Below are 10,782 nucleotides of genomic sequence, written 5' to 3'. Positions count from 1 at the left end.
CAACCCCCTCTTACAAGAAGGCGCTTGGTGAGTGGAAGTCATTCATTGAGTGAGTCTCTCAGATGACAGACTCCATCTGCCTTGTTTATCAGACTCAGTGTTGGTCAGTGAGGTTGTTTTTTTTTTCTCTAGAAAAGTTGTTCAAATGTAAAACACATGTTTGTTTGTGTGGTCGTTAAACTTGTTCTTCTAAAATGTTATGTAATATAGGATTTGAAATAGTGATTGTTTTAAGCTTCAGCAAAATTTATTTTTGATACCAGCCATGAGTGTGTTATACTTTTATTATTCATGTTAAGAGTATCTGGAATATGCACTTCTTATATTGGCCATGTTACACAGTACCCTGCTGAAATGTATAATTTTAGACATGATTCTCCTGGAACAGACCTCAGTGAGTTACTGACCCATTGCTGTGTCAATAAAAGCGCAAAATCTAAGAGTGCTTTTGCTGTCTTAATTTAAGATGAATTCCCTTATTTTTAGTAGCTTTTTGAAGAGATGGTGTCTTATTCTCGGGAATTTTTGCTGATTATTGTTCTCAGAGTCAAAACATAATTCTTATAGTTAGCTCAATCAAGAAAGAAACAATTCAGTTTTAAGAAAATTTGTCCTATGGTAAGGTGTTTTTTTATGTGAAAAATCTAAATTAAGGTGTCGAATCTTAAAGTAAGCAAATAATTATTGAAAACAGCTTGTTCAAGAAAGCATAATACTCATTTTAGGTACAGATTTTCTAAATATCAAAGTATCTTTTACTTATAATAAGTCACATTTTCTTCAAATAAGCATACATTTTAGACAATTTTGTCTAGTTAAAAGGCATATGGCAGTTAAATTAATTTGCTAGTTTTAAGAATTCTAGTTAAGCAACTTCTGCTTACCCCATTGGCAGATTTTTTTGCTCAAAACAAGAAAATTTTGTCAGATTTAAGAATATTTGGCTTGTTTCAAGTATAGCTGTTTTTGCAGTGTGCTGTAAAAAGAAATGTAAATGTTAGCACTGCGCGGGTGTATACACTCTTTCTCACAGTAATCTCTGTGAGCAACACAAGCCCATGAATAACACACCCCTGGTAGATTCACAAACACAGAAAGTGGCATTTAAAAGTTAAATCGGTACGGCCAAAGCTCATGCAACCTCAGATGTTGCTGTTAGCTTTCTGCTCCTGTAAAAAGAAGCACATAAATTCATCTACCCTTTTGTCCTGTCTAGGTGGAGGTTAACCTTGAGTCGTGGTCAAGTCTTGTCAGCTTTTACCAGTCAGTCAGTTTGTTTTTATTTCCATTCATTCATTCATTCATTCTTTCTTTCTTTGCTGATAGTGGAAACTATCGTCGCATTTGATCTCCACCCTCAGCAAAATGACGTCATTTCAAAAAGAAAAAGAAGAACTTTAGATCGGATTACCTCGCTGAATCCTTTTTAGGCAGGGACTCTTATTTTCTAATTGTCCCAAATAAGTGGCTTTCTCCTGAGCCCATTTTAATGTGGAGAAACTCACTTGTAACAATTTTCTCGACGACGTGTAGCACTTTTAATTCCCGACATGCAGATCTGCTTAAACAGAGATAATCGAACAAAACTTTCAGTGCACTGTGAAAGTATCAAAATAAAAAGGCCTTGTTACGTTACACAAGCTCCTCATCTCAGGAGGGTAAATCATACCATTAGCATGATTTATCATACTATCATACTAATTGGCAGGCTCAACTTCACAACAAAAGAAAAATCATCAGCTAGATTTACTCCAAACCAACAATCAGCCACACAACACGCAACATGACCCTAATGTCTTATTAGCTATGAGTTTAATCCCCAGGTCTGTGCTTTTCACTCATTTAGGCCACAGATCTATTTTATCCAGTTTTTCTTTTTTCCCGTCATCATAAAACGTGTGACATGTCATCAGGTATTTCACAAAAGACGTTTGTTCTTATGTATTCAGAGTTGTGTATCTGGGTGCAGGATTCACTCGCACATCAAAACAGGAAACACAGTGTTTTAGAGTCTCCACTCTAACAAACTCCAACACATCCCATTCACTCGTGCTAGAATTCAGTCACCTTTCATTAATCTAAAAATGATCAACTAATTTGAATCAGCTATTAACCCACTAAGATGAAAGGACAACAGAAATGCATGTTCAAAATCTTATCACAAAAATAGAATTTCTCTCATACTTGTGCTGCATCAATCAAGCAGGAAGCATCTGTCAGGTCTCCGACAGCGGCCCCTCCTCCTTTGGGCGGAGTTCGGTTGCTCCTCCCTGGCTGACCACCTGTGAGCAATCATGCCAGCAGTAGATCAGACCTGCGCTCTCAACCATTCATCGCCTGAGTATCTGCTATCCCCATGTCAGTCGAGTGGAGCATCATAACCCTGTCCAACGTCATGTGATGACTTACTTGTGTTTCTTGTCCTCAGAAGTAGCACCTGGTGTGGAGATCTCGTTTCTCTCACTCCCGCCTTCCTGGACCTGGGCCGCCTGCTGCTAACACGACGTGGTCTGCCGGCCCACCACTCACTTGCCTGCCTCCCCACGCCTCGACCGCTTCCGGGCTTCCGCTCCACCTGTCCCCTCCACCTGAAACCAAGTAAGACAACTCAATTCAACTGTGGAGGATCGTTGATTGTCTGCTGGATCCCACTGACCGTGATCTCCTCTAATTCCAGTGCCCCGGCCCCTGCCTAGTCCTGTTTCTACCTCCCCGCTGCCTCTGCTGTTCAGCAGTCTCCTAGAGGTGTCTAGGTCGCCCTCATTTCCTTAGCTAATCTTACGCGCCACGAGTGTGGTGGCGTCGCTTTGCTTTTGCTTTTGTTTACCTGTGGGCGGAAATAAATCATTTTTTGTTCCCTACCGTCTCGCTTCCGGGTTGGTTTCTGCACCTGTGTCCATCTTTGTTCCCTCATGCCGCAGGGCCGTGACAGCATCTCCCAATTTACTATATTAACAACTAAATTTATTGTCTGATCACTGGTTGGTCAAACCAGAATCTTTTTCCCACGAAAGTTAAACTGTTGTCCTGCAACCTAGAGAGTCAATTTTTTGCATTGGATAAATTCAGTATTTGATAACAAGTGTCTGCTAAATTTACACTATTTTAACACTGATGAGAGATGACAAGCTAATTTTCATTGCATGTGTGTTTGTGTTATTAGGCAGGTTTAATGCATGTCTGTGGAGCTGCATAGCCAGCAGAGCATGTTCTTAAAGCTGCCTTTCCTACACATTTCTCTGGTATTATTTAATCATTTTGTAACCGATGTGCTATGAGTCCACTGATCTTTGCATCACTTCTCATCACACTAAGTGACTTGGACAAGATGGTAAACAGACTCACATGCTTAAGATGTTGTCTAATCTTCATGAGCTCTCTTGTGTTTGGAAGTGTTAGTAGGGTTAATGCATGTTCTGCTTGTGTGTGTGATTTTGTATGTTTCTTTTTGCAGTGTTTCAGACTCCTTCACAATTTCCCACTTAAGCAGTCAGTTTTGACCAAATTTTGATTTCCCACTTTAAACACCAGCATTCTCACTTTCACTGTTGTCCTCTCCCACTTCAACAGTCCAATAGCAGGCAGTTCTCCTTCAGCTTCGTCCTGTGTTTCACTGTCTCTTCTTGCCATTGTAACGGAGTTAAAAATACATATGAAAAACATGCACTTACCTGTTCTTAATTATCATTTTAAGTGTGAATTTTATCATTTTTTTAATTGTATTTTATTTTGAAAACCCAGAAACCGGATCTCACTCTAACGTTTAGAAGCTGCTAAGGCTTCCGCTCCTCACAGCGCGCGTTTGCACTGTGAGGGTAAGTCCTGTAATGAAAGGCTCTGGCATTTTTATGGTTTCTGGTGTGAATGTTGTTACATAAGTTATATATGTCGATGTATATAGGTTCATATTGATGTTAGAAAGTTTCTGTGTAACTGAAACAAAGGCGGGTTGCTGTTAAATAGTGTTTCTGCCGTATTTATGCTCTTTGGCAGTAAGTCTTTGTCAGCCCCCTAGTGGTTGCTGCGCATAGCAGGAAATGTGTTTGGATTTACCGTTTTTCTGTGCTTTTTGTGATGTTGTTTTACATTGTAGGAGCTACAATTGCTGGTACCATCAGAAGACACCTGTTGAGTGTGTTTTATGTCTTCTGCAGGTACGTGAGCTTGTTAACAGCCATTTTGTCTGTAAAGCACAAGCAAGTGAAGATGTAATGCGCTATTGTTAATTTGACCACTAGAGGGAAATGTTTAGTTGGTGATACTTATGTTATCCTGTTATTCTGTTTTATACGATTGTGAAATGTATTTTATTAGTCATAAGATTTCTTTTGTATACAAGCTCAGTATGACAGAGTGTAAAATGAGAGAAATTATTATTTTCCACCTTTTCTTTATTAAAAGGTTAATTGTAAGTCTGTTAAGACAGCGCGCGTTTGCACTGTGAGCGAGCTACAATTGCTGGTACCATCAGAAGACACCTGTTGAGTGTGTTTTATGTCTTCTGCAGGAATAAACTGTGAAAAGCCAACCTTCCTGAGCGTCTGTGATTTTTGAAGAGCTGGAAGTGTTACACCATTTTCTCCAAAGGTGGCAAATGTCAAACTCCAACAGTCTCCTCAGTTCTCCTCAAACATTCTTTTCCCATGCACAGTGAATTTGCAGTTTGTTGTAAACACAGTGCCATTCATCCAATCAGGCAGGATGATGGGTTTGCTTTTCTTCTCTGATGTTGTTTGTCGACACTGCTGCTGCTTGCTGGGACTCTTTGCTCAGGACTTTGCTGCTGTGTCTTTATCTGCCATATTATTGCTCTTTGGAGCTGCATTCCTTGTCTTCAGGGAGGAGTGAGAGCTCGCTTGTGAGTTTGAGAGACACATGGTGCTGTAAATAAGTTAGCCAGAAACTTGGCCCGAATGTTTCCAATGATGTTAAACTATAATTTTCTTCCGACCGCTGCATGTGGAAAATTGATTCACCTGAAAGTGACAAACTAAGACATTTTCATTATTATTATCACTGCTTAATCAACACACATCTCTCTCTCTCTCTGTTTTTGTGAACAGTCCTTTAAGCAGAAAATGAGATTGTAGTTGTTCTTGGCTGATCAACACAAAACCTTTTCCCTATGATTATTTTTCATCTACAATGTAATGGTGACCTGCAGAATCACCACTCTCACAATCAGAGGCAATTACTTTTACACAGCGCACAAAAACACTGTGACGTCAGACACATTAACACTCACTTGTTTCATCTGCGTAAATAAATCATTTGGCCAATGGCATGTGCCATGGTGATCCATAAATATGATCACAAGTTTATTTAACTATTTTTCAACCCACCAAAACAAATAAACAAAAACATGATGCTGATGCTATGAACACTCTACACACATGAGTCAAGATGCAGAAAAACTGCTGCGCATCTGAAAGAAGAAGCTGAACTCACGCAAACGCTGCACACTCCAGTTATCACAGTGATCATAGTTCTGTTTCCCTCTCTTTGAAGAGTTCTCAGCCAGCTCTCGATCTGATAATGTGTAGCTTGCTCATCAGCTCAGAAGAGACCGCAACGCAACCTCACACAGTGGTTGCGTGCTTTGACCCATACAGTGGCAAAGACTTGCACTTTCATATTCAATTCAGCTTCTGTAATCATGTATTTTTCAGCTGCTTCATACAGGGTTCAGCATATTAGTTGTTTTCACAGGTGTGCTCTATATCTCAATGGCTCATAATAAGATGACAGTCTTTCAAACAGGTCAAGTGCCTCTATGCACGTCATTAGTTTAAATATTTACCTATATCACTTCATCTGTCATTGTACTGAATTTGAGCAACCCTGAGCTTAATGCGGATTACTATTAACAACTGTATTGTGCTGTAAAATCAACTTACTTCCAGACACACACATATAGACATTTGCGCGCTAATTTGTCACGAAGTAATTTCGGCTACCTCTAAAACCTAAGTCTAATTCAGTTCCTTTCGGCGAACCCAACCTATTTTAATTTCTCTGTCTCAACGTGTTTTCATTTGCCTAAACGTATTTTAATTTGTCATGAAGTAATTTCAGCTACCTCTAAAACTTAAGTCTAATTCAGCTCCTTTCGGTGAACCCAACCTAATTTATCACATTACTTTAAACCTTTGCGGCCATTTTATATACCAAAATAGTGTTTCTCACCCTCCAACGTCTCACTGGTGGTTCGGATCATCAGACTGAATCCCAGCGCCGTGGACCAGGCCACCGGCCCAGACCCGAATTAACGCCCTGGGGCTCTCTCCTCGTCTAAGAGGGCTGTGCATAGGCTTCGGTGCTGGCTCCCCACGGCGTCATGAATCAGTGCTGGATCCTGGAACAGAGTCACAGATAACAGTTCTGATATTTTCTGATCCGGCTACGAAAGACCAAATAATGTTAAGAGATATATTCTAAAACTCTTCTTCAGTAGAGAATCAGAGAAGAGAAACACACAGATTTTCTTGCTAGCAAGGGCAGTCTCCTGAGCTCACACACCAAGAGTGAGGCTCAGAGACTAAGCACTGAGGACTGCCCTGGTCTTTTATTTACACACTTCAGTGGGTGCTTGTTCCTTACATTGGAGTGTGTGTGTGTGTGTGTGTGTGTGTGTGTGTGTGTGTGTGTGTGTGTGTGTGTGTGTGTGTGTGTGTGTGTGTGTGTGTCAGAGTGTGACCCCATAAACGACTTCCTGCTGGTCTGGAAAATCCAACAGTTCATCTATATGTAAAAAAGCACTTAGACTAAAACTGACATAGCTACGTTAATCCTACCGTAAATGGTAAATGGCCTGTATTTATATAGCGTAAAACAATAAGACAAGGTACGACCTCTCCCATACTCCTAGGATGTGCGGGTGAACGCCAGAACACCCTGGAATGTTACAGACCTCCTAGGATGAGACATTCTTTCAATATGCCACCAACTATATACTTCTAAACACAAATGATTACATGCAGTATTCTACCATATGCAAACTTATATCATTAAAACATTATACTGACTACTAAGTACAATTTTCCATTGACAACTTGTATTGCTCCCAAGGAAAGCATGCATGCTAGATGAGGGGCATGTTCTCATACACCTTTGTAACACTGGACTTGTTTTTGCACCCATCCTGCTGGCTGTTAGAAACAATGTTACATACAGTTCTAAGGCACTGTGTCCTCATCCTCATGTGTTCAGATTATCTGAATCCTTCACAGTGTGCGCTGTAGGAATAGGTTCCCCGTGTTATAAATAACAAATATAAATGAGCTCAGTCACTAAAGAGACAGAGAAGACAAACAGAGTGATGACAGCAAAATTATGTAAGATGACACGCACAGACGCCTACACACACTCATCTACAGCGAGAGCAATGAACGATGTGAAACAGAAAACTGTAGAGCAACAAAGAGAGGTGTATGTCTGTGAAGGTTCTCAGTCATCCAACTCATCGTAGTCTAAGGAGCTCGGAAAGAAAAGCGTCTGGACTTCTTTAAAGTCTTGACTTGCATTGCTTGGAAGGGAGCTTGGAAAGAAAAGTCCAGACGCTTTTCTTTCCAAGTTCCGTAGACAAAGAGAGGTGTAATCATTGGACAGACTCCACAGAGGAAGATTTTGTTTACAGATCAATACAGTAAATCAGAGTTTCAAACCCACACAAGCAACCACACACTTTAGTGCTTTATTAGCACTGGTTCAACTCAATGTGAGAAAATACATTGAAACACTATCTAGAAAATAGCCCAGATGAATGAATAGAGTGTTACATGCAGTGTGTTTGATTACAGAATATTGAATGTTATGCTACATTTGCCTTGGCTAGAAGAAGAAGACAGATAGAATGAGAGAGATAGTTACAACAAAGTTGCAAGAGTTTAAGAAATGTAATCAGATACTGTTTGAGGAATCAGCAAACATAAATGTGGACCATCTGTGAGAGCTCACTGATACAAACTCTGTATCCATACATCTGCACATGAAACAGACATTTTCCAATCCAGGATCATGCTTGATTAGATCCTTCTTTTTTGACCTACCGCCTTCGATCATGAGGATGAAGAGATGTTCCCAAGCCAGCTGAGCGATATCATCTCTCCATCTTGACTCCTCTACTACCCAAAACATCTAATCTGAGACATCCAAGTGTCATCCTGGTCAAATGCCTGAACAACCTTGACTGGTGATGTGGAAGAGCAGCAGCATTACTCTGAGCTGCTCCTGAATGTACAATCTCCTCTCTCTAAGCCCAGCCACACTTGAATGAAGCACATTTATATTACTTGTATCCTCAGTCTTACTCTTCCAATCACTACCAAAAGATCGTAACTAGGAGTCTATCTGGAAATATAGTTACATTTATAGTCAATTTACAGCTTCATTTTTTACACTCAGTTTTCTCCTTGCCACTGAGGACGGGTGGTATCCATTTCACACAATATCACGTACTATGCTGTACGTTCCTGTACGTTATTAACTGAGTTAATAAAAGTGCAAAAAGTACACAGCAAAATCTCCAGTGTTAAATTAACAACCAGTGTTAAATTAAAAGTAACCTAGTCAGTTTTGAAGATTAACAATGGCTAACACTGAGCAGTGCTGATTTTCTAACACTGGAATATTTCTAACATTTTGAGTTATTTTCCAGTGTTAGAAAATGTTTTTCTAGTGAGTGGAGGTTGCACATCGATCACTGATTGGTCTCTAGGCCTGTGTGACTAAGGCCTGAGAATCAGTAATACTGTAAGTCAAGAGATAAAATGTTAGAAAAACAAAAATCCTATTTGTAATTATTATTTTGTATTTGTGTGTTAATGCATGTTTAAAATAGTCAGACAATGAAATATGTGTGAGCATTCCATCCATCACTTTAACAAAAGTCTAATGTCGATAACATTAGCATTCAGCGAGCACATTTCCCAATTAAACATTGACACTCTGTCAAATCCTCGTGGGAGCTGTCATGTGTTGTTGCAGCCACTGTCTCTACTGTCTGTCAGAGGGACTGTTCATCAGCTGTTTATGCAGAAAACCAGAGGTAAAGGTTCAGCACAGACTCACGTAATTTTTCTTCTTAGGGGTGACCAACCATGTGTGGAGGACAGATTGATACTGCCCGGCCTGAAGACCCACTGAAGTATGGCAAGCAATATAAAAACTTAATTTAAGTGTGAGTGTTTAATACCAGCTGCTTCATACAAGTACAAAGTAAGAAACAGACAGAGGTAAAAATCAAAGTAGACATGGAACATACAGCTGGACCCACAAAGAGAAAAACTGTAAATCAAGACAGCCCATATTATAATTACCCTGAGAAACAATTAACAGACCGAGGTTCAAAGGCTGGGAAGGTTTCACTGCAGAGGAAAATGCATGCTGCTTGGTTCTCTATTTGAATAGCAACATATGGATAAAATGCCAAAAAATGATGGAGCATTACAGAAGTCAGGTGAAGAGAGTGGATGATTTCCAATTTAATCAGCCAATTCAGTGGATTAGAAAGTCAAAACCAGACCAGATAAATTCACCATGAACTGTTTACAAAGTATGTCTTGTTCTTCTTATTAAATCTCTGACAATGACACTAAAATGTTCCCCATGTGTTTGTAGATAAACTATACAACTGTGGTGTTCCCAGTGCTGCAGCACTGAGTTTGCAGCAGCAACAGCAACTCTAAAGCAAAACTTTAGCTGCACAAAGACAACTCGTGAACAGCCTGTATTTTAAAGAGATTCATGTAGCAACCCACTGGGTTTCTGAGCTTAACGTTCAACGTTCCCAATGTCAGATTGTTGGAGCCAGAAATTTGGACAAGAAGCTAAAGTGCTAACTTAGCACATTCAGACTTTTAAGAAAAGGTATCGAGTATAGCATCAATGCATTTAGGACAAGAAAATTAAGCCAATACAAAAGTGCCTTAAACTTTCATGCAATCTGAAGGCCACCAGTAGTTATTAAAATGTCCTGACCTCTGCAAACACTTTCAGATAGAGTTGTGGACTCTGTCACTCATTTCAGGTCGTATGGAGCTAAAAAAAAAAAAAAGTTAATCTATGTTGCAAATTGGTCATACCATATTTCAAATTGGAGGATTACCTGTGAAACTTAACTACATGCTCATTGGTTAATGACTTAACAGTCACCAATGATTAGTCAGTGAATATATGGTTTCATAGGTCACTCCCATCTTGAAGTCTAAAAAGCATCCAAATGGATGAAAAACAACCACTCCACTTATAGTTGTTAATTATTTATAGGGTAAATTATTTATAGCTAAATTGAGTCACTGAACTGGATATCTCAATCACGTTTCTGATTTTGGAAGTTTTGCAGATTTTTTTAACTCTTCCCTTTCTGAATGAATTTGATCTAACATGATCTTTAAGCCATCACTGTCATTCATTATCTACCAGGTCACTGTTAACCCGTCTAACTGTAGATGGGTTAACTTCCCACCTGACCATCACAGAGTCTAGATACCCCTCACCCCCAACTGGTCGTGGCAGATAGCCGCTCCTCCCTGAGCCTGTTTTGAGGGTTCTTGATGTTAAAAGGGAATTTTTCCTTCCCAAGTACTTGCTCATAGAGGGTCTTTAGAATGTAATATTTTAGGGTCTTTAAAACATCTTGAAGTGATTGGTTTTGATTTGGTTCTATATCAATAAAAATGAAATTAACTTTACCCAAACTTTCAGGCCCCTACTATGCGAAGGACATTTTCTACAAAACTACTTGAGCTTGGTCTTTCAAATATTTGGCTCTATGACTTTATG

General features: G+C 39.6%; 1 long non-coding RNA gene across 1 annotated transcript; it reads left to right on the top strand.

Annotated features, from left to right (window-relative positions):
* Positions 1-2,203: 2,203 nt before the first annotated feature.
* Positions 2,204-4,528, top strand: LOC145429696 (uncharacterized). The gene is made up of 3 exons (XR_013909973.1): positions 2,204-2,358; positions 2,429-2,598; positions 2,678-4,528. It is a non-coding gene; the product is annotated as an uncharacterized LOC145429696 (long non-coding RNA).
* The last annotated feature ends 6,254 nt before the right edge of the window (positions 4,529-10,782 follow it).

Source organism: Astatotilapia calliptera, chromosome 7 (genome assembly GCF_964374335.1).
Source record: "Astatotilapia calliptera chromosome 7, fAstCal68.1, whole genome shotgun sequence".
Taxonomy (NCBI): domain Eukaryota; kingdom Metazoa; phylum Chordata; class Actinopteri; order Cichliformes; family Cichlidae; genus Astatotilapia; species Astatotilapia calliptera.
Note: the sequence above shows the minus strand (reverse complement) of the source record. Positions and strands in the feature narration are given on the sequence as shown.